The sequence below is a fragment of the Procambarus clarkii genome, unplaced genomic scaffold (assembly GCF_040958095.1).
Source record: "Procambarus clarkii isolate CNS0578487 unplaced genomic scaffold, FALCON_Pclarkii_2.0 HiC_scaffold_119, whole genome shotgun sequence".
NCBI lineage: Eukaryota > Metazoa > Arthropoda > Malacostraca > Decapoda > Cambaridae > Procambarus > Procambarus clarkii.
The window spans coordinates 377,778-403,352 of NW_027189152.1; the positions used below are offsets into that span (position 1 = coordinate 377,778).

Below are 25,575 nucleotides of genomic sequence, written 5' to 3' on the forward strand. Positions count from 1 at the left end.
TAGGTAAAGTTAGGTTATGAAAGGCAAGTTAAGTTAGGATAGGTTAAGTTAGGGAAGGTAAGGTAAGTTATGTTAGGATAGGTAAAGTTAGGTAAGATAGGGAAGGTAAGGTAAGGTATGTTAGGATAGGTAAAGCTAGGTTTAGGAACGTTACGTTAACTAAGTAACATTGGGTGGAGAGGATAGGTTACGTAGGTTTGAACAGTGTAGTTCAGAGAACAGTTTTAGGGTAAAGCAACTAAGAAAATATGTTTTAACAGAAATGCAGGTTTGGTATGAAAAGCTGAACTAGTTACATTTTGGAGAGAAAATTTTATGACTGAAGATGTCTTAAAGAATAACATGATGGAAGAAGGAGAGTTTCTTTGATGAATGAAGGTGTCTTAGAGAACAACTTTGGAGAACGAAGATGAATTAGAGATCGCTTTGATGACTCTGAGAATAACTCTGGTCAACGAATATGGATTGGAAAGTTTCTCTAATGAACGAAGGTGAGTTAAGATTAACTTTTATGATTTAGAGAACATCTTTGGTAGCTCTGAGAAAGACTTTGTTGTCTTAGAGAATAACTTTCAGGACTTAGAGAATGTCTTTGATGAATGGAAGTGAGTTAGAGAATAACATATCATGACTGAGAATAACTTTTGATAACTCTTAGAACAACTTTGATGTCTTAGAGAATAACTTTAGATGTCTCTGAGAATGTCTTTGGATAACTCTGAGATTAACTTTGATGTCTTTGAAACAACTTTGACGTCTCTTGGAATAACTTTTGTGGACATGAGAATATCTTTGGATAACTCTGAGATTAACTTTGATAGCTCTGGGAATAACTTTTATGATTTTGAGAACATCTTTGATGTCTTGGAGAACAACATTGATGTTTAGAGAACAACTTTGATGACCAAGATTAACTTTAGATGTCTCTGAGAATAACTTTATAACATAGAAATTAACTTTAGATGTCTCTGAAAATAACTTTGATGACTTCGAGAATAACATTTGATGACTCTGAGAACAAGTTTGATAGCTCTGAGAATAACTTTATATGTCTCTGAAAATAACTTTGATGAAAGAAGATGTCTTAGATTAACTTTTGATGACTTTGAAAACAAGTTTGATGAACAAAGATGTTTTGAAAGTTTCTCTGACGAACGAAGGTGACTCTGAGAATAACTTTTATGTCTTAGAGAAGAACATTGATGGTTTAGAGAGAATATCTTTGATGAAAAATGATGTCTTAGATTAACTTTGATGACTCTGTGAATAAGTTTGATGACTTTGAGAACAAGTTTGATAGCTCTGAGAATGACTTTTATGCCTCTGAGAATAACTTTGATGAATAAAGATGTTTTGGAAAGTTTCTCTGAAGAACGAAGGTGACTCTGAGAATAACTTTTGTTAGCTCTTTGAATAACTTTGATGAACGAGAGTGAGTTAGAGATTACCTTTGTTAACTCTGAGATCAACTTTGATGAACAAAAGAGAGTTAGAGATTACATTTGATAACTCTAAGATTAACTTTAGATGTCTCTGAGACAAACTTTTATAACATAGAAATTAACTTTAATGACCAAAAGTGAGTTAGAGATTACCTTTGTTAACTCTGAGATTAACTTTGATGAACGAGAAAATACTTTTGATGGCATCGAGAACAAGTTTGATAGCTCTGAGAATAACTTTTATGCCTCTGAGATTAACTCTAATGAACGAAGATGTCTTAGAAAGATTCTCTGATGAACGAAAGGTTACTTAGAGAATAGCATTTTGATGACTGAGATTAACTTTTGATGACTCTGAGAATAACTTTTTTGCCTCTGAGATTAACTTTAATGAACGAAGATGTCTTAGAAAGTTTCTCTGATGAACGAAAGGTTACTTAGAGAATAGCATTTTGATGACTGAGATTAACTTTTTGATGACTCTGAGAATAACTTTGAGGATGCGAGTAAATTTTCGAGTGTTTGAGAGTGTCTTTTGCTATCTTGAAGAGTAACTTTGGTGTTACGGAGAGCACCTTTGACTATTTTTCTTACTTAACGACATATAATTTTAGTTACGAAAGTGTTGAAAAAGTTACATTTGACTCTTTTAGCGAAGTGAAAGGCTACTTTAGTTAAGAACAGTGTTGGAAAGAGGCTAAACATGACTATTTTTCAGATGAGAGATGTGATATTTCAGTTAAGAAATGACAAGGAAACATGATGAAGTAACTATTTTTTAGTTGACTGATGAATACTTTTAGTTATGGAAAAAGACAAAACATGATGACAGTGACTATTTTAGTGCTCCACAAAGTATAAATGTCAGTTAAGAACGACGATGATAGATATCTTCGGTTATTTTTTCTTACTTGACGAAAACATAATGGCTGTTACGAAATGATGAATATGACTTTTTCTGTTGATTGATGGATAATTTTAGTTATGAAATGACAATGAAACATGATGAACACGGTTATTTCTGTTGACTATGGATAAGTTTAGTTGAAAAATGACGAAAGTGACTATGTTTTAGTTGATTGGCGAAAGATTTTTAGTTAAGAAGTTACGAGAAAGGTTTGTCTTTGTAAATTTGGAACTGAATAAAGTGTAGATTTGTTTAAGAACGGGGTTGGTAGAACTATTAAGTTGACTATGAGAATTACTTTGACATAGTTTTGCAAATAAAAACTTGGTGACTAAAATTGGTGAGGGAACTGTAATGCAGTATAATATTATTTGACAAAGAACTAGTTAGTGAATGGAAGAAACAAAGAACATAAAAAATTGAGGTTAAGTAGGGGAATGAACACAGAGAACATACGGTGAACACAGAAAACATGTAAGAAAAAGTTGATGAATAGAGTGAACATGCAGGGAATATGAACTTATAGAGAATATGAAGACATGATAAGGAACATAGGGAATACAAAGAATGAACACTGAACATGTGAAGAACAAGCTAAGAACATTGAGAACATGAATATTGAGTATAAAAGTTATACAGAGAACATATGATGCACATGAAAATATGCATATGAAAATATGAACATAGTGAACATACGGGGAAAACGGCAGAAAAAATTTGAACTGAGCATGCTGTGAACATTTATAGAACATGGAATGAACACAGAAAACATGGAAAAAATGTGAAGAATACAGCTGAATATAGAGAAAATATGCAAATACAGGGGGACAAGAGCTGGAGCTCTGTAACTGACTTGATCTTATTTACTACGTCTGAAATATGACTGTTTAAAATTTCAGGGGGATTGGACTGCTAGTAGCGAAAATGTGGTCTCTGCCAAATTTGGGTCTTCAATTGGACTCTGATAAATTTCGATCAAGAACTGGACTCTGATGAATTTTGCTCTCAAAGTAGACTCTGGCGAATTTGAGCATAAACTGGACTCTGACGAAAATTGCTAGAAAACTGGACTCTGATGAATTTCGATCAAGAACTGGACTCTGTCACATTTTCACAGATTACAGGACACTGATGAAATTTGCTAGAAAACTGGACTCTGGCGAATTTCTGTTGATAATTGGACTCTGATGAAATATGAGCTTAAAACTGTCTCTGACGAATTTTGCTCTCAAAGTAGACTCTGACGAAAATTGGGTATAAAATGGACTCTGTCAAATTTTCGCAGATTACAGGACTCTGATGAAATATGAGCTAAATACTGTCTCTGACTAATTTTGCTCTCAAAGTAGACTCTGGTGAATTTCTGTTGATAATTGGACTATGATGAAATATGAGCTAAAAACTGTCTCTGACTAATTTTGCTCACAAAGTGGACTCTGTTCATTTTTAGGTATAAAATGGTCTCTGTCAAATTTTCGCAGATTACAGGACTCTGATGAAATATGAGCTAAATACTGTCTCTGACTAATTTTGCTCACAAAGTAGACTCTAACGAAAATTGGGTATAAAATGGACTCTGTCAAATTTTCGCAGATTACAGGATTCTGATGAAATATGAGCTAAAACTGTCTCTGACTAATTTTGCTCTCAAAGTAGACTCTGGCGAATTTTCGGTATAAACTGGACTCTGATGAAATATGAGCTTAAAACTGGGCTCTGTTCAATTTTGGTCTTTACAGATGAAATAGCCGTAAATGGATATAAAACTAAATGTTATGGCTAAGTTGGCTGTTTTCTTTAACAAAACATCTAAGACAATATTCTCTGAAAATGATCCTTTTACAAATTCGGTCATAAATATATAAAGTAAACACAGGTGAGGCGACAGATTGCGAGGTAGGGGGGGGGAGGGAGGGGGGTGTGAGGTACGAGACTTGAAAACCATGACTTACACAGGTGATTTTCTAAATTTATATGAATAACTAAGGCTTACATAGACGATTTTGTAAGTTGAAAACATGTAAAATATGTCCATAGAGTTCTCCTGGAAACCCTAAAGAGCTACACACGTTACTTGAATTTGTCCCATAAGCCCTTAACAAACTTCTAAGTCTCGGAAATTATTTTTCTCATAAGAAATCCTTACTTCTAAAATCTGTGACTGACAAAATTTACCTGAAAACCCCGACATGCTACACATGAATTTCCAGAAAAAAAAAAAAAAGTTACCTGTGGATCTTACAGTCCACAGGGGTCCTCTGGCCAGAAAAAAAAAGTTACCTGTGGATCTTACAGTCCACAGGGGTCCTCTCCCCAAAAAAAAAAGTTACCTGTGGCTCTTACTCCCTACTACTTACCATCACCAGGTAGCTACACCACTACAATCACCTGGTAGCTCCACCACTACCATCACCAGGTAGATACCACCACTACCATCACCAGGTAGCTACACCACTACAATCACCAGGTAGCTGCACCACTACCATCACCAGGTAGCTACACCACTACAATCACCTGGTAGCTCCACCACTACCATCACCAGGTAGCTACACCACTACAATCACATGGTAGCTCCACCACTACCATCACCAGGTAGCTACACCACTACCATCACCTGGTAGCTCCACCACTACCACCAGGTAGTTTCACCAGGTAGCTACACCACTACTATCACCAGGTAGATACCACCACTACCATCACCAGGTAGCTACACCACTACAATCACCTGGTAGCTACACCACTACCATCACCAGGTAGCTACACCACTATAATCACCAGGTAGCTACACCACTACAATCACTAGGTAGCTGCTCTACTACAATCACTAGGTAGCTGCTTTACAACAATCACCAGGTAGCTACACCACAACCATCACCTGGGAGCTTCACCACTACAATCACCAGGTAGCTACACCACTACCATCACCAGGTAGCTACACCACTACCATCATCAGGTAGTTACACCACTACCATCACCAGGTAGCTACACCACTACCATCATCAGGTAGTTACACCACTACCATCACCAGGTAGCTACACCACTACCATCATCAGGTAGTTACACCACTACCATCACCAGGTAGCTACACCACTACCATCACCAGGTAGATACCGCCACTACAATCACCAGGTAGCTACACCACTACCATCACCAGGTAGATACCGCCACTACAATCACCAGGTAGCTACACAACTACCATCACCAGGTAGCTACACCACAACCATCACCAGGTAGCTACACTACTGCCATCACCAGGTAGCTACACCACTACCATCACCTGGTAGCTACACCACTACCATCACCAGGTAACTACACCACTACCATCACCAGGTAGCTGCACCACTACCATCACCTGGGAGCTTCACCACTACAATCACAAGGTAGCTATACCACTACAATTACCAGGTAGCTGCACCACTACAATCACCAGGTAGCTACACCAGTACCATCGCCTGGTAGCTACACCACTACCATCGCCTGGTAGCTACACCAATCACCAGGTAGCTTTACCACTACAATCACCAGGTAGCTACACCACTACCATCGCCTAGTGGTTACACCACTACCATCACCAGGTAGCTACACCACTACAATCACCAGGTAGCTACACCACTACCATCACCAGGTAGAAACCACCACTACCATTACTAGGTAGCCACACCACTACCATCACCAGGTAAATACCACCACTACCATCACTAGGTAGCTACACCACTACAATCACCAGGTAGCTATACCACTACCATCACCAGGTAGCTACACCACTACAATCACCAGGTAGCTATACCACTACCATCACCAGGTAGCTGTACCACTACCATCACCAGGTAGTTACACCACTACCATCACCAGGTAGCTACACCACTACCATCACTAGGTAGCTCCACCACTACCATCACCAGGTAGCTGCACCACTACCATCACCAGGTAGCTACACCACTACAATCACCTGGTAGCTCCACCACTACCATCACCAGGTAGATACCACCACTACCATCACCAGGTAGCTACACCACTACAATCACCAGGTAGCTGCACCACTACCATCACCAGGTAGCTACACCACTACAATCACCTGGTAGCTCCACCACTACCATCACCAGGTAGCTACACCACTACAATCACATGGTAGCTCCACCACTACCATCACCAGGTAGCTACACCACTACCATCACCTGGTTGCTCCACCACTACCACCAGGTAGTTTCACCAGGTAGCTACACCACTACTATCACCAGGTAGATACCACCACTACCATCACCAGGTAGCTACACCACTACAATCACCTGGTAGCTACACCACTACCATCACCAGGTAGCTACACCACTATAATCACCAGGTAGCTACACCACTACAATCACTAGGTAGCTGCTCTACTACAATCACTAGGTAGCTGCTTTACAACAATCACCAGGTAGCTACACCACAACCATCACCTGGGAGCTTCACCACTACAATCACCAGGTAGCTACACCACTACCATCACCAGGTAGCTACACCACTACCATCATCAGGTAGTTACACCACTACCATCACCAGGTAGCTACACCACTACCATCATCAGGTAGTTACACCACTACCATCACCAGGTAGCTACACCACTAAAATCACCAGGTAGATACCGCCACTACAATCACCAGGTAGCTACACCACTACCATCACCAGGTAGATACCGCCACTACAATCACCAGGTAGCTACACAACTACCATCACCAGGTAGCTACACCACTACCATCACCAGGTAGCTACACCACTACCATCACCAGGTAGCTACACCACTACCATCACCTGGTAGCTACACCACTACCATCACCAGGTAGCTACACCACTACCCTCACCAGGTAGCTACACCACTACCATCACCAGGTAGCTACACCACTACCATCACCAGGTAGCTACACCACTACCATCACCAGGTAGCTACACCACTACCATCACCAGGTAGCTGCACCACTACCATCACCAGGTAGCTACACCACTACAATCACCTGGTAGCTCCACCACTACCATCACCAGGTAGCTGCACCACTACCATCACCAGGTAACTACACCACTACCATCACCAGGTAGCTACACCATTACCATCACCAGGTAGCTATACCACTACCATCACCAGGTAGCTATACCACTACCATCACCAGGTAGTTACACCACTACCATCACCAGGTAGCTACACCACTACCATCACTAGGTAGCTCCACCACTACCATCACCAGGTAGCTGCACCACTACCATCACCAGGTAGCTACACCACTACAATCACCTGGTAGCTCCACCACTACCATCACCAGGTAGCTACACCACTACAATCACTTGGTAGCTCCACCACTACCATCACCAGGTAGCTGCACCACTACCATCACCAGGCAGCTACACCACTACCATCACCTGGTAGCTCCACCACTACCATCACCAGGAAGCTGCACCACTACCATCACCAGGTAGGAACACCTCTATCATCACCAGGTAGCTACACCACTACAATCACCAGGTAGCTACACCACTACAATCACCTGGTAGCTTCACCACTACAATCACCTGGTAGCTACACCACTACCATCACCAGGTAGCTATACCACTACAATCACCAGGTAGCTACACTATTACTATCACCTGGTAGCTACACCACTACCATCACCAGGTAGCTACACCACTACCATCACTTGGGAGCTTCACCACTACAATCACCAGGTAGCTATACCACTACAATCACCAAGTAGCTACACCACTACCATCACCTGGTAGCTACACCACTATAATCACCAGGTAGCTATACCACTATAATCACCAGGTAGCTACACCACTACCATCACTTGGGAGCTTCTTCACTACAATCACCAGGTAGCTACACCACTACCATCACCAGGTAGCTACACCACTATAATCACCAGGTAGCTACACCACTACCCTCACCAGGTAGCTACACCACTACCATCACCAGGTAGCTACACCACTACCATCACCAGGTAGCTACACCACTACCAACACCAGGTAGCTACACCACTACCATCACCAGGTAGCTGCACCACTACCATCACCAGGTAGCTACACCACTACAATCACCTGGTAGCTCCACCACTACCATCACCAGGAAGCTGCACCACTACCATCACCAGGTAGCTACACCACTACCATCACCAGGTAGCTACACCACTACCATCACCAGGTAGCTATACCACTACCATCACCAGGTAGCTATACCACTACCATCACCAGGTAGTTACACCACTACCATCACCAGGTAGCTACACCACTACCATCACTAGGTAGCTCATCCACTACCATTACCAGGTAGCTGCACCACTACCATCACCAGGTAGCTACACCACTACAATCACCTGGTAGCTCCACCACTACCATCACCAGGTATAATGGCATAATGGCATAAATAATGGCATTTACTATTTTTAAAAGATTATTAGCAAATTTACAGAAATGGTGCTTTCGGAAGACAAAACCGTGGTAGACATGGTTGGAACAAGTTAGGTGAGAGGGTGGTGGAGGCCAAAACCATAATCATAATCATCTGTATCAAACCTTATTACAGGTAAAACCAGTAGGCAGTCTACTGTATTTTATCAAACCGTTATTAGTATAATAGATCTCGTAATAATTTTGCAAAAATAATGGCATTTACTATTTTTAAAAGATTATTAGCAAATTTACAGAAATGGTGCATTCGGAAGACAAAACCGTGGTAGACATGGTTGGAACAAGTTAGGTGAGAGGGTGGTGGAGGCCAAAACCATAATCATAATCATCTGTATCAAACCTTATTACAGGTAAAACCAGTAGGCAGTCTACTGTATTTTATCAAACCGTTATTAGTATAATAGATCTCGTAATAATTTTGCAAAAATAATGGCATTTACTATTTTTAAAAGATTATTAGCAAATTTACAGAAATGGTGCATTCGGAAGACAAAACCAATTTTTCACTTTTGACAATTGAGCACCTGCTACATCCAGATTCTAGGGAGGAAAGGAAGGACGATCTTACTGGATCCCATAGCCTCTCCGAGGCACAAACCAGGCTTTTACATAACCCCCCCCCTGCACCCGAGCTTTTTAAAATAGTAAATGCCATTATTTTTGCAAAATTATTACGAGATCTATTATACTAATAACGGTAAATAAATAATAAATAGTAAATAAATCAAAATCAGTTACATTATTTTATCTTATTCATAGCATAAATGTTCTCGAAGATTACTAAAAAGAAATTGAATTAGACTACAGCAAATTGGCAAACTTTACCTTGTATCTGTTTCCGCCGAGTTTGTTTGGGGCGTTCTTCAACATATCAGCAATACTTGTCTCAACATCTCTTTCAGTTGCATTAGTGTGGGTGTTGATACAGGCTTCTGGAAATTTATAAGAATTAATTAATATATATAATTATAATTCACTTTGCTATTCCCCATTCCACAGTCCTCTCGTCCTTCCCACTTCCCTGTCCCCACATCATCCCCACTATTCCCACTTCCCTGTCCCATCGTCCTCCTTACCATTTTCCCCTCCCCTGTCCTTCTTCCTCCCCCACCATCTCCCATTCACCTGTCCCTTTGTCCTCCCCAGCATTCCCCTGTCCCCACCATCCCCAAATCCCCAGTCCCCTCGTCCTCCCCACCATTACCCTCTCCTCTGTCCCCTCGTCTTCCCCACCATACCCCCCTCTCGTCCTCCCCACCATTCCAAACTACCTCATCCGATGCATTCTATAATGGTCTGATGCTTCCATCAGAAAATTGGGAACATCAAATGATCTGATATTCCCATCACTGAAAAATAAGAACAGCTAAAAAAATGAAATGAAAAAAATAAAAAAATAAACTATACTCATGAAATGAACAGTATGGTAAACAACACAGCTCAATTTCAATGCAATGTCACACAAAATTATTAAATCGAAATGAAAATAAATTGAAATCTATGAAAATTCAAATTATTAATACAATCGGAAATATTGAAATAATATCGCAACATAATATAGTGTGGGTTGCTCTTACGTGCAACAGACGGTGCTGTTTTTCAAAAAAAGCATGGTTTTACCTGTCACAAGTGTGGCATCTATACTTATACTCACGAAATGAACGGTATGGTAAACAACATAGCTCAATGCAATGCAATGTCACAATAACATTTAATAACAATAATAACAATAACATTTAAATATACTTTAAGATATAATCTAGAAGAAAATAAGAACATTGAAACGGTTCATGAACTCGATTTCAATAAAGGACACTATGGGGAACTTTGAAAAACAGTTAATGAGTATAATTAGACAGACTTGTTGCTAGGCAGAGGAGTAAATAATGAGATATATGGCAAATTTTGCAAAATATACGGCACACAAACATTCATACCCAAACAAAGCAAAATGCTAGGTAAGAACAAAGCAGTTGGCCTGTAGGGGAAAGGAGATACCCACAAGACTGGAATACAAGTCATTAACAAGCACACAAGTACTACACTACACAACAACCGCACTACTACCAGAACTGGACGAATCACTACCAAAACAACACATTGCACATCACTACCAAAACAACACAACACAACACAAGCATTGGCAAAGAATTATAGACCAGTTGCACTAACATCCCACATAATAAAATTATTTGAGAGTGATCAGGAGTCAGATTACTAGTTTTATAGAGACCAATGACCTCCACAATCCAGGCCAACAAGGATTTAGAGCAGTTTCTATGATCGAGCCACTGAGATCTATAAAGAATTCTGATCAAGAAAGAGATCTAGGGGTGGTTTTAGATAGAAAACTATAACCTGAGGATCATATTAAGAACATTCTGCGAGGGGCCTATGCTACACTTTTTAACTTTAGAATTGCTTTTAAATACATAGGTCAAAAAGTTTTAAAAGTTTTAAAAGTTTTTTAAACCTCTCGTGTATCATGAGTGTGTTAAAGCATCAGATGGTGCATTCAGATGATGAATATTACCTAGTTCCTTCATCTGGGAAGAATGAACACATATTGGTGCATTCGGTGAATAAAACTAACTACTGTCGTTTAATTGATCAACAGACTGTATATCATATGCAGACTGTATGTGGATCTGCGGGCCACTCCAAACAACACCCTGGTGGACCAAGCTCCACCAGGGCTAAAGCACAAAGTGATATAGATGTGATAGAGAATCTAGGTCAAATGGAGGAGTAGGTCTGTATATTAAACAGCACCTGACGTGCACAGAGCTACTAAACTCAATGTGGTGGTAGAGTGGTGGGGGGGGGGGAAACATTGCAGAAAAAAACAAAAATACAATTTGGTCAACAAAACAGCATTGTTTAAAATAGAAGACATGGGTTGTCATTTTGGGGGTAAGGTAGGTTACATTGAGTTAATTAGTTAGTACTTAGTTTTTATCTTAAACTGGTTGGGAGAGGTACAGTGTTGCTGTGCTGGTGAAAGAACACCTAAAGGTAAATTAAATAATGATTGCGAATCCACAAGAAGTTGACATAATATCGCTAGAGATCTGCAATCAGGATGATAAACTTTCCTTAAAGAATTTGACAAACACTTGCTGATAGGACATGAAGTAAATGAAATGTATGTCAAGTTTTGTGAAATATATGATAAAAGCACAACAAAATTTGTACCAAAGGAGAGATGCAGAACTAGGAAAAGGGGTTTGTTCAACAGAAATTGCGAGAGGGCCTGAGACCCAAACACACACAAATGGAATCAATATATAGCAAGAGGCCAAACCCCCAAACATACAAGCGATGCAAAGATGCGAGAAACAGCAGCAGCATTAAGGAGAGGGACTTAAGGACCATAAATAAAGTGTGAAAATAAACTCGAGTAAATTTTTTTAACTACTCTCGACAGTGAAGAAAAACAAATATTCAGACGATTTGTGTTAGAATCATTAATCTTACACTTTCGGTCATATTCAACAACACAAATACATACACACACATTCCTGTTGCTGTAGCAAGTGAAGAATTACACACACAGATCACAATAACGTGATGCATCAAATGAACAAATCCACAAGGGCCGTGACGAGGATTCGAACCTGCGTCCGGGAGCATCCCAGACACTGCCTTAATCGACTGAGCTACAACAGGGTAAAAGGGTTGAAACCGAAGTTCTACTGAACTTACTGGATCCCATAGCCTCTCCGAGGCACAAACCAGGCTTTTACACAACCCCCCCCCCCCTGCACCCGAGCTATGTCAACAGGCCGTTCTCCCTCTTCGCCCTTCCGAATGCACCATATCAGTAAATTTTTTAATAATCTTTTAAAAATAGTAAATGCCACTATTTTTGCAAAATTATTACGAGATCTATTATTCTATAGAATAATGCATATAAATGCATACATGCATATAAATACAAAACATAAATACAAAACAAGTAAATGTAAATAATTTTACCTTGCACCTAGATCCACCAAGCCTGTATGGCGCGCGTTTCAGTACTTCGGAAATCTAGAACTATCTTGAATCTCTAATCTGCAATGAAACAATACATATTATTGCACTTACCAAAACATGGATGAATGTAGAAAATACAGAACTATTAGCTGAATATCAAATAAATGGATTTAATCTATTTCACACAGATAGATATATTACACCGTGTATATTAGGTAATACCTAACATACACGCCTCCACACACACTACATTTGAAATGTAGTCTCAAAAAGACTACATTTCAACAGCAAAGATTACTCCATAAAAAAATAATTAAATTATTGACCAACATGAGAGAGGGTTAGCCAACATGAGAGGGTTGTGTTGATTGCCTGAAAATATTTAAATTGTGTAATGTATTGAATGGCATTTTTCAAGTTACAACATTTTTTAAATTACTGAACTAGGTTCTAGGCTTTGCTAGGCTTAATTCAATTATTACAGATAAGCCTAACCTAGCCTAGAACCCAGTGGGTTTTCTTCCTATTGGGGAGTGTTGTACATGCCTCGCCTCCACATACACACTAGCACAGCCAGGCCTCGCCTCCACATACACACTAGCACAGCCAGGCCTCGCCTCCACATACACACTAGCACAGCCAGGCCTCGCCTCCACATACACCAGCACTGCCAGGCCTCGCCTCCACATACACCAGCACTGCCAGGCCTCGCCTCCACATACACACTAGCACAGCCAGGCCTCGCCTCCACATACACACTAGCACAGCCAGGCCTCGCCTCCACATACACCAGCACTGCCAGGCCTCGCCTCGCCTCCACATACACCAGCACTGCCAGGCCTCGCCTCCACATTTAAACCAACCAAGCCCACAAATACGTTAACATGGACCAGCATTACACCGTCTAACATACTCTGTCAGATGTAACAACTAAATTTGTGAATTCAAGACCAAATCTATTGTATAACACAGTGTTAGTACGAGAAAAACATTACTTACATTCGAAGCCGTGTTTTAAAATGGCGGCGGTCTTGTACTGACGCTCCAAACTGTGTGTTCGTTTGCGTATGATGAACGTGTGACAATTTACTACAACAATTATTTAATTATTCTTATTCTTTATTTTAATATTTTTAGGGTACATGAAATTTCAAACTTATTTGCACACAATAATATAATTGCATTGTCATAACCTTTATATATTACGGAAAATACGATGACATGAACGAAGTCAAAGTGAAGTTGAAGTCAAAGTCATTCGCCGAACGTATTAGTCATTTTTTTTCTCCCAAACGATAGGGGTAACAAATCCACAGAGAATATAAGTGTACAGTAAAGTCAATTTTATTCAGGAAAGTACATACATAGTTGATTTACAAACATAATGTTGGATTTATAGATAGAGCTAGTGCATACAATACCTAAAGCCACTATAGTAGGCATATAGCATTTCAGGCAACCGGGCAGTATATATGGACCCCTTACTCAAATCTCTGAATATGTTAGATATTAAGTCCCTGCACATACTCTCATGTGTATTTTATATATATAAAACGCTGCACTGTAATGTCAATCCTGACCTTAAAAGCTTCCTAGAAGGTTGTAACAGATCCCATGAGCACCACACCAGAAACAAATACCTATTTGATATTCCAAGAGTACGACTTAGTCAAACTAGAAATGCTTTACAAATCAAGAGACCTCGAATGTGGAATGACCTTCCCAATTATGTTAAAAACTGTACCTCTCCCAACCAGTTTAAGATAAATAAAGATAAATTTATAAGTTAAGAAAAATTCCACAAATCAACAACCCTGTTACTGACCCTGTATTTACCCAAGTCTTTCCTAAATCTAAACTTATCCAATTTATACCCATTGTTTCGTGTTCTATCTTGTGTTGACAATTTTAATACCCTATTAATATCCCCTTTGTTATATCTATTCAGGAAATTGTGGTTGATCTCGAACCCATTGATAATGTGACGACTTATACAGAATTTTGTAACTATATCATCAAGATTGTAACCAGCTTAGCTAAATGTAGTGTGGGGTTCAGTCCCTAAGCCCATATATGTGCCTCTCTAACCATTTAGGTTACAGGGCAAAAACATAAAAACAAAGGTAACTGCAGAAGGCCTATTGGCCCATACCAGGCAGCTCCTATCTATAACAGATAAACACTAAGTACTACCTAATTAACTCAATGTAACCTACCAACCTAACCCCCTATCCACCTAACCTATCCACCGCTGCCCACTGGATGGGGGGCGGTGTGCAGGACAAACATATAAATTTTGATACTAGCTCTCCACATATGTCAGTTGCTTAACACTTTAGTGCGCGCGGCGTTCTGGGCGCTCAAGCGTAAACACAAAAAAGTTTATAATCTTTTCACGCTCCTAACCTCAATTCTCAAGCTACGTTTTTCATTTTGGTATCAATGCGTTGGCAATAAGATTCTCTACAAGATCATATGCATAAAATGTCACCGAAGCATTTGGTATCCCACCACGAAGTAAATAAACACGAAGATGACTCGCCGTGACACCCAAACAGGAAGTAAATGTTCATACTCTTTCGTTTGTTGCCAGCCTCACAGTCATCCTACAGCGCTCATTTTGATATCACTGAACTCGCAATAAAATTCCCCACCCAGACATATGCCTATCAAGTTCTAATTATGGTATCGGGTGACCCGCACGAGTGTGGGAACTGGGTGAAGCGTTAGCCGTGATTTCAGCAGGGACGACACTGTTGGGATGCAGTGCTTTGAATGTTTATACTTATTTAACTCTCCTGACATTATTTCTGAAGCTACGTATTTCATTTTTATAGCAATGTGTTCGCAATAGAAAGTTCTATAAGAACATGGGTAGAGTTGGCCAACACAGCGTCAAATAAATTTGCGGCGAATAAAATCTTACGCGTGTTTGTACCCGTGAGCGTCAAAAGTTTTTACTTTGCTCATGTTTTTCAAGTTTATACTTGTTTCACACCGTTTTTTTTGTATAGTGTTCGGAATAAAATTCCCTACACAGACATATGCATATCAAATACAATTCCTTGGAATTCACAGCTGTAGAGATGACGGAAAACACACAACCGGAACCCGCTCTTGACACTCCAACTCAAACCCGCAACACCCACAAAAAAAGTTTCTCTTGTTTCATGTATACTTACTTTAGTTTTCGTGCTACAGTTCTCATTTAGGTATCAAAATATTCCTAAGAAAATAGACTACAATACTGAAACAATCTAAGACAATTATGTGTACTTACCAAAGCAAAGACGATTGTAGTAAAATAAGTTGAGCATTTTATCTCCACTCCACCTCCTTCAGGTACTGATTCCTGAAGTTGCTCAACAGATGTTCCTAGGTGGAGTGAAGCTGATGTAGGTGGTTATTTCTTGTCCACCCAATACACCCTTTTCCTGTGATAAGTGGTGTAACAAGGTATGACGCAAAGTGGAACATCGCATGTCTTGCACGCTATACCAGTTTCCTTCCTGATACCCGACTTTGAACACACTTCACACCTGCGACGTTTGGGGATTTTTACCAGCTCATGTTTCAATTTATAGTTCAGGCGAGTCTCTGCTATAACAACACGTCACTGTTGTCTCTTGGTTGGCAATAAACTACTGTCTGAATCGTCGCTCTCACTATTGTTTTCAAACACTAATGTGGAATATGAATTATCTTCATCAGATTCAGCTTCAGCACTAGGTGTAGACGTGAAGAGAGGGCGCCTCACACCCGACGGGCCAGGTGTTGACGGGTCAGCAGCAGGATACACAGGACCAGTGTCATGATTTATGTCTGGAGCATGAACTAGATGTGGAGATGGTGTAGTTGTTGCAGGCCACTCTGCCTTGTCAAATTTCAATAAAGACCAAATAGCAACTTCATGGAACTAGAGCAGAGTTAGTTTCCTTCGATCATCTGTGTTGGCCTTGTACAATGCATGTACAATGCATTGAGTAAAGACCAAATAGCAACTTCATGGAACTAGAGCAGAGTTAGTTTCCTTCGATCATCTGTGTTGGCCTTGTACAATGCAACCACAAGTTGACATTGAATGTGAATTAACAATGAGACAAGTAAGATTTATACTAATACATTTATACTAACTCTGTTGAGCGTTGACCATTTATACATCAAATCTGTTGATGTGAGCACTTTAGTTTAGTCTGCCGTTTAAAGAAAAAAAGAGCATATCAATGGTATATCACAGAAAACGAATTTATCATAAACTCATGTATTTGTCTTATCATATTGAACTGCATTCATATTTTTAATATATAACAATATGAATATACAAATTTCTGTAAATCCCCTACCTTGTTGGAATCTGTGGAAATGAATGAGCAAATGTGCTGGCTGAAGGCGCTGAAGGAAACCACATTGGTTTCATTTTGGATACAAATGTCCATGGAAATTCAAAATGGAAACTAATTATATAGTTGAACCTGCAGAGACGAGTTTAAGAATCTGTGTTGAGAGTGATGGACACAGCCTTCACAATTATACTTCAGAGAATGTAAACATCTAAGAGTCATTAGAAATATGTGTAGAATAATAAACCCTACATTGTTTGAGTTAGGGAAAACACCATTTGTGATATATAGATACTATAGCTGTTCCTAAAGATTCACCCTTTTTTGCACCAGCAAGATAACATATAAGATTTTAAGAGTTGACGAATGTTAATATTCTTGTTTGATAAACTGTGAACTTGAGACATAGTTAATAAGAACATATTAACACAACAAAATGTTTTCATAATCTTTAACACCACTTTCCAGCAACTTATATAATTTATATAAATTATTTTAGAGAATAATACATAAATTATATATTTAAACATGATATAGTGTTTAGTGGAATGTATAAGGAGTCAAATTGTGTTAAAAAGAGCAATTTTTAGAAAATTTGGAAAAATACTTTTTTCTGTTCAAATTATAACTAAATGGATTTTAAAGGTTTCACTCAGCCAATATATATCATTCACAATTTATTAATGAATTTTACAAAAAAACACCATAAATTTTATATTTAAACATGTAAAAACTATTTGTTTTACATTTGGAAGAAAATAATTGTAGAAAAACAATTTATAATTAAACCTTTGTGTTTGGATTTTTTGAGTAAAAGTTTCTCAAAGGCTTTCCTGCACCATTCTCAATGCAAATCATTCCCACACCTATGGCAAGAGATAGGCGAACGTTGTGTAGATGATTTGTGTTTGCTGGGATACCGCCACTACAATCACCAGGTAGCTACACAACGACCATCACCAGGTAGCTACACCACTACCATCACCAGGTAGCTACACCACTACCATCACCAGGTAGCTACACCACTACCATCACCTGGTAGCTACACCACTACCATCACCAGGTAGCTACACCACTACCCTCACCAGGTAGCTACACCACTACCATCACCAGGTAGCTACACCACTACCATCACCAGGTAGCTACACCACTACCATCACCAGGTAGCTACACCACTACCATCACCAGGTAGCTACACCACTATAATCACCAGGTAGCTACATCACTACCATCACCAGGTAGCTACATCACTACCATCACCTGGTAGCTACACCAATACCATCACCAGGTAGCTACACCACTACCATCACCAGGTAGCTGCACCACTACCATCACCAGGTAGCTATACCACTACCATCACCAGGTAGCTATACCACTACCATCACCAGGTAGTTACACCACTACCATCACCAGGTAGCTACACCACTACCATCACTAGGTAGCTCCACCACTACCATCACCAGGTAGCTGCACCACTACCATCACCAGGTAGCTACACCACTACAATCACCTGGTAGCTCCACCACTACCATCACCAGGTAGCTGCACCACTACCATCACCAGGCAGCTACACCACTACCATCACCTGGTAGCTCCACCGCTACCATCACCAGGAAGCTGCACCACTACCATCACCAGGTAGGTACACCTCTATCATCACCAGGTAGCAACACCACTACAATCACCAGGTAGCTACACCACTACAATCACCTGGTAGCTTCACCACTACAATCACCTGGTAGCTACACCACTACCATCACCAGGTAGCTGTACCACTACAATCACCAGGTAGGTACACCTCTATCATCACCAGGTAGCTACACCATTACTATCACCTGGTAGCTACACCACTACCATCACCAGGTAGCTACACCACTACCATCACTTGGGAGCTTCACCACTACAATCACCAGGTAGCTATACCACTACAATCACCAGGTAGCTACACCACTACCATCACCTGGTAGCTACACCACTATAATCACCAGGTAGCTATACCACTATAATCACCAGGTAGCTACACCACTACCATCACTTGGGAGCTTCACCACTACAATCACCAGGTAGCTACACCACTACCATCACCAGGTAGCTACACCACTATAATCACCAGGTAGCTACACCACTACCATCACCAGGTAGCTACACCACTACCATCACCAGGTAGCTACACCACTACCATCACCAGGTAGCTCCACCACTACCATCACCAGGTAGCTACACCACTACAATCACCAGGTAGCTACACCACTACCATCACAAGGTAGCTATACCACTATAATCACCAGGTAGCTACATCACTACCATCACCAGGTAGCTACATCACTACCATCACCTGGTAGCTACACCACTACCATCACCAGGTAGCTACACCACTACCATCACCAGGTAGCTGCACCACTACCATCATCAGGTAGTTACACCACTACCATCACCAGGTAGCTACACCACTACCATCATCAGGTAGTTACACCACTACCATCACCAGGTAGCTACACCACTACCATCACCAGGTAGATACCGCCACTACAATCACCAGGTAGCTACACCACTACCATCACCAGGTAGATACCGCCACTACAATCACCAGGTAGCTACACAACTACCATCACCAGGTAGCTACACCACAACCATCACCAGGTAGCTACACTACTACCATCACCAGGTAGCTACACCACTACCATCACCTGGTAGCTACACCACTACCCTCACCAGGTAACTACACCACTACCATCACCAGGTAGCTGCACCACTACCATCACCTGGGAGCTTCACCACTACAATCACAAGGTAGCTATACCACTACAATTACCAGGTAGCTGCACCACTACAATCACCAGGTAGCTACACCAGTACCATCGCCTGGTAGCTACACCACTACCATCGCCTGGTAGCTACACCAATCACCAGGTAGCTTTACCACTACAATCACCAGGTAGCTACACCACTACCATCGCCTAGTGGTTACACCACTACCATCACCAGGTAGCTACACCACTACAATCACCAGGTAGCTACACCACTACCATCACTAGGTAGCTACACCACTACTATCACCAGGTAGATACCACCACTACTATCACCAGGTAGCTACACCACTACAATCACCTGGTAGCTACACCACTACCATCACCAGGTAGAAACCACCACTACCATTACTAGGTAGCCACACCACTACCATCACCAGGTAAATACCACCACTACCATCACCAGGTAGCTACACCACTACAATCACCAGGTAGCTATACCACTACCATCACCAGGTAGCTGTACCACTACCATCACCAGGTAGCTACACCACTACAATCACCAGGTAGCTATACCACTACCATCACCAGGTAGCTGTACCACTACCATCACCAGGTAGTTACACCACTACCATCACCAGGTAGCTACACCACTACCATCACTAGGTAGCTCCACCACTACCATCACCAGGTAGCTGCACCACTACCATCACCAGGTAGCTACACCACTACAATCACCTGGTAGCTCCACCACTACCATCACCAGGTAGATACCACCACTACCATCACCAGGTAGCTACACCACTACAATCTCCAGGTAGCTGCACCACTACCATCACCAGGTAGCTACACCACTACAATCACCTGGTAGCTCCACCACTACCATCACCAGGTAGCTACACCACTACAATCACATGGTAGCTCCACCACTACCATCACCAGGTAACTGCACCACTACCATCACCTGGTAGCTCCACCACTACCACCAGGTAGTTTCACCAGGTAGCTACACCACTACTATCACCAGGTAGATACCACCACTACCATCACCAGGTAGCTACACCACTACAATCACCTGGTAGCTACACCACTACCATCACCAGGTAGCTACACCACTATAATCACCAGGTAGCTACACCACTACAATCACTAGGTAGCTGCTCTACTACAATCACTAGGTAGCTGCTTTACTACAATCACCAGGTAGCTACACCACAACCATCACCTGGGAGCTTCACCACTACAATCACCAGGTAGCTACACCACTACCATCACCAGGTAGCTACACCACTACCATCATCAGGTAGTTACACCACTACCATCACCAGGTAGCTACACCACTACCATCATCAGGTAGTTACACCACTACCATCACCAGGTAGCTACACCACTAAAATCACCAGGTAGATACCGCCACTACAATCACCAGGTAGCTACACCACTACCATCACCAGGTAGATACCGCCACTACAATCACCAGGTAGCTACACAACTACCATCACCAGGTAGCTACACCACTACCATCACCAGGTAGCTACACCACTACCATCACCAGGTAGCTACACCACTACCATCACCTGGTAGCTACACCACTACCATCACCAGGTAGCTACACCACTACCCTCACCAGGTAGCTACACCACTACCATCACCAGGTAGCTACACCACTACCATCACCAGGTAGCTATACCACTACCATCACCAGGTAGCTACACCACTACCATCACCAGGTAGCTGCACTACTACCATCACCAGGTAGCTACACCACTACAATCACCTGGTAGCTCCACCACTACCATCACCAGGTAGCTGCACCACTACCATCACCAGGTAGCTACACCACTACCATCACCAGGTAGCTACACCACTACCATCACCAGGTAGCTACACCACTACCATCACCAGGTAGCTACACCACTACCATCACCAGGTAGCTACACCATTACCATCACCAGGTAGCTATAGCACTACCATCACCAGGTAGCTATACCACTACCATCACTAGGTAGCTCCACCACTACCATCACAAGGTAGCTGCACCACTACCATCACCAGGTAGCTACACCACTACAATCACCTGGTAGCTCCACCACTACCATCACCAGGTAGCTACACCACTACAATCACTTGGTAGCTCCACCACTACCATCACCAGGTAGCTGCACCACTACCATCACCAGGCAGCTACACCACTACCATCACCTGGTAGCTCCACCACTACCATCACCAGGAAGCTGCACCACTACCATCACCAGGTAGGAACACCTCTATCATCACCAGGTAGCTACACCACTACAATCACCAGGTAGCTACACCACTACAATCACCTGGTAGCTTTACCACTACAATCACCTGGTAGCTACACCACTACCATCACCAGGTAGCTATACCACTACAATCACCAGGTAGGTACATCTCTATCATCACCAGGTAGCTACACTATTACTATCACCTGGTAGCTACACCACTACCATCACCAGGTAGCTACACCACTACCATCACTTGGGAGCTTCACCACTACAATCACCAGGTAGCTATACCACTACAATCACCAAGTAGCTACACCACTACCATCACCTGGTAGCTACACCACTATAATCACCAGGTAGCTATACCACTATAATCACCAGGTAGCTACACCACTACCATCACTTGGGAGCTTCTTCACTACAATCACCAGGTAGCTACACCACTACCATCACCAGGTAGCTACACCACTATAATCACCAGGTAGCTACACCACTACCCTCACCAGGTAGCTTCACCACTACCATCACCAGGTAGCTACACCACTACCATCACCAGGTAGCTACACCACTACCATCACCAGGTAGCTACACCACTACCATCACCAGGTAGCTGCACCACTACCATCACCAGGTAGCTACACCACTACAATCACCTGGTAGCTCCACCACTACCATCACCAGGTAGCTGCACCACTACCATCACCAGGTAGCTACACCACTACCATCACCAGGTAGCTATACCACTACCATCACCAGGTAGTTACACCACTACCATCACCAGGTAGCTACACCACTACCATCACTAGGTAGCTCCACCACTACCATTACCAGGTAGCTGCACCACTACCATCACCAGGTAGCTACACCACTACAATCACCTGGTAGCTCCACCACTACCATCACCAGGTAGCAACACCACTACAATCACTTGGTAGCTCCACCACTACCATCACCAGGTAGCTGCACCACTACCATCACCAGGCAGCTACACCACTACCATCACCTGGTAGCTCCACCACTACCATCACCAGGAAGCTGCACCACTACCATCACCAGGTAGGTACACCTCTATCATCACCAGGTAGCTACACCACTACAATCACCAGGTAGCTACACCACTACAATCACCTGGTAGCTTCACCACTACAATCACCTGGTAGCTACACCACTACCATCACCAGGTAGCTATACCACTACCATCACCAGGTAGGTACACCTCTATCATCACCAGGTAGCTACACCATTACTATCACCTGGTAGCTACACCACTACCATCACCAGGTAGCTACACCACTACCATCACTTGGGAGCTTCACCACTACAATCACCAGGTAGCTATACCACTACAATCACCAGATAGCTACACCACTACCATCACCTGGTAGCTACACCACTATAATCACCAGGTAGCTATACCACTATAATCACCAGGTAGCTACACCACTACCATCACTTGGGAGCTTCACCACTACAATCACCAGGTAGCTACACCACTACCATCACCAGGTAGCTACACCACTATAATCACCAGGTAGCTACACCACTACCATCACAAGGTAGCTATACCACTATAATCACCAGGTAGCTACATCACTACCATCACCAGGTAGCTACATCACTACCATCACCTGGTAGCTTCACCACTACCATCACCAGGTAGCTACACCACTACCATCACCAGGTAGCTGCACCACTACCATCATCAGGTAGTTACACCACTACCATCACCAGGTAGCTACACCACTACCATCATCAGGTAGTTACACCACTACCATCACCAGGTAGCTACACCTCTACCATCACCAGGTAGATACCGCCACTACAATCACCAGGTAGCTACACCACTACCATCACCAGGTAGATACCGCCACTACAATCACCAGGTAGCTACACAACTACCATCACCAGGTAGCTACACCACTACCATCACCAGGTAGCTACACCACTACCATCACCAGGTAGCTACACCACTACCATCACCTGGTAGCTACACCACTACCATCACCAGGTAGCTACACCACTACCATCACCAGGTAGCTGCACCACTACCATCACCTGGGAGCTTCACCACTACAATCACAAGGTAGCTATACCACTACAATTACCAGGTAGCTACACCACTACAATCACCAGGTAGCTACACCAGTACCATCGCCTGGTAGCTACAACACTACCATCGCCTGGTAGCTACACCAATCACCAGGTAGCTTTACCACTACAATCACCAGGTAGCTACACCACTACCATCGCCTAGTGGTTACACCACTACCATCACCAGGTAGCTACACCACTACAATCACCAGGTAGCTACACCACTACCATCACTAGGTAGCTACACCACTACTATCACCAGGTAGATACCACCACTACTATCACCAGGTAGCTACACCACTACAATCACCTAGTAGCTACACCACTACCATCACCAGGTAGATACCACCACTACCATCACTAGGTAGCTACACCACTACCATCACCAGGTAAATACCACCACTACCATCACCAGGTAGCTACACCACTACAATCACCAGGTAGCTATACCACTACCATCACTAGGTAGCTCCACCACTACCATCACCAGGTAGCTGCACCACTACCATCACCAGGTAGCTACACCACTACAATCACCTGGTAGCTCCACCACTACCATCACCAGGTAGATACCACCACTACCATCACCAGGTAGCTACACCACTACAATCACCAGGTAGCTGCACCACTACCATCACCAGGTAGCTACACCACTACAATCACCTGGTAGCTCCACCACTACCATCACCAGGTAGCTACACCACTACAATCACATGGTAGCTCCACCACTACCATCACCAGGTAACTGCACCACTACCATCACCTGGTAGCTCCACCACTACCACCAGGTAGTTTCACCAGGTAGCTACACCACTACTATCACCAGGTAGATACCACCACTACCATCACCAGGTAGCTACACCACTACAATCACCTGGTAGCTACACCACTACCATCACCAGGTAGCTACACCACTATAATCACCAGGTAGCTACACCACTACAATCACTAGGTAGCTGCTCTACTACAATCACTAGGTAGCTGCTTTACTACAATCACCAGGTAGCTACACCACAACCATCACCTGGGAGCTTCACCACTACAATCACCAGGTAGCTACACCACTACCATCACCAGGTAGCTACACCACTACCAGCACCTGGGAGCTTCACCACTACAATCACCAGGTAGCTACACCACTACCATCACCAGGTAGCTACACCACTACCAGCACCTGGGAGCTTCACCACTACAATCACCAGGTAGCTACACCACTACCATCACCAAGTAGCAACACCACTATAATCACCAGGTAGCTACACCACTACCAGCACCTGGGAGCTTCACCACTACCATCACCAGGTAGCAACACCACTACAATCACCTGGTAGCTACACCACTACCATCACCAGGTAGCTACACCACTATAATCACCAGGTAGCTACACCA

General features: G+C 42.5%; 1 long non-coding RNA gene across 1 annotated transcript; it reads right to left on the reverse strand.

Annotated features, from left to right (window-relative positions):
- Positions 1-9,623: 9,623 nt before the first annotated feature.
- LOC138360804 (uncharacterized) lies at positions 9,624-13,803 on the reverse strand. The gene is made up of 3 exons (XR_011226667.1): positions 13,759-13,803; positions 12,760-12,837; positions 9,624-9,713 (listed from the first exon to the last, which is right to left on the reverse strand). It is a non-coding gene; the product is annotated as an uncharacterized lncRNA (long non-coding RNA).
- Positions 13,804-25,575: the final 11,772 nt, after the last annotated feature.